Raw genomic sequence first — 848 nt, 5'->3', positions numbered from 1 at the left:
CAAACAACTGTTCAAACCACACTCGCTTTGTGATGACCTCATTTCGCACCAGAAGCGCCGAAGGAAGGCCGTGTGCAAGGGGAAGGCACTGCAGAGATGCCTGCCACGGGGTTCAGGGAAACGGGAATCATTCTGCTTTCAATACTTGAGCAGAAACCACTCAAAGCCAAATCCTGGTCTGTGCAAGAGCTTTGTTCAATGGATGGACAAGTAACCCAATCTCAACAGATTTACCCCAAACTTTCTCGACATTTCACTCATAAGCTGCTTCTGAAGAAAGTTCTGAGTAGTACTCTAATAAAAATAAGACAGAACCTCAAAATGAATGCAATGTTAGAAATAGCATATATTACAAATCTTTTCTTGATAGGAACAATTAATAAGAATACATATTAGCTTAAAAACAGTTCAGCAAATGTTGCCGATCTGCAAGAAATCTCAATTCACTATTTACAAATAAGACAAAGTGAATACAGCAAATTTTACACATTTGGTAGTTAATAGGTTATTGTTTGCCGAGTGGTCTATTAAGAAACTGATATTTAGGAAGACTGGAAAACACCCCAACTAGTTATTACCTCTTCAGTCTACATCTTAAGTACAGAAAAATAGACAATAAATACTGGAGTTAGCATTCTGCCTCATTCGGGGGATCAAGGACAGAGGACACAATGCTAAGATCTCTGCTGTGAAAGCTGTTAAAATGTTCTGGGTACAGGATTTGTAATAAATACACCTACCCTACTCAAACGGGATTGTTGTCACCAGTTGCATCTTTCACCTGTCAAGAACTCACACTCCTGCACTTGCCAATTCAGAACAGTTTAATGATGGTTTTTTCCTTTTGC

Source organism: Apaloderma vittatum, unplaced genomic scaffold (assembly GCF_000703405.1).
Source record: "Apaloderma vittatum isolate BGI_N311 unplaced genomic scaffold, ASM70340v1 scaffold16174, whole genome shotgun sequence".
Lineage (NCBI taxonomy): Eukaryota > Metazoa > Chordata > Aves > Trogoniformes > Trogonidae > Apaloderma > Apaloderma vittatum.
The sequence above is the reverse complement of the archived record's forward strand: the minus strand, read 5'-3'. Positions refer to the sequence as shown.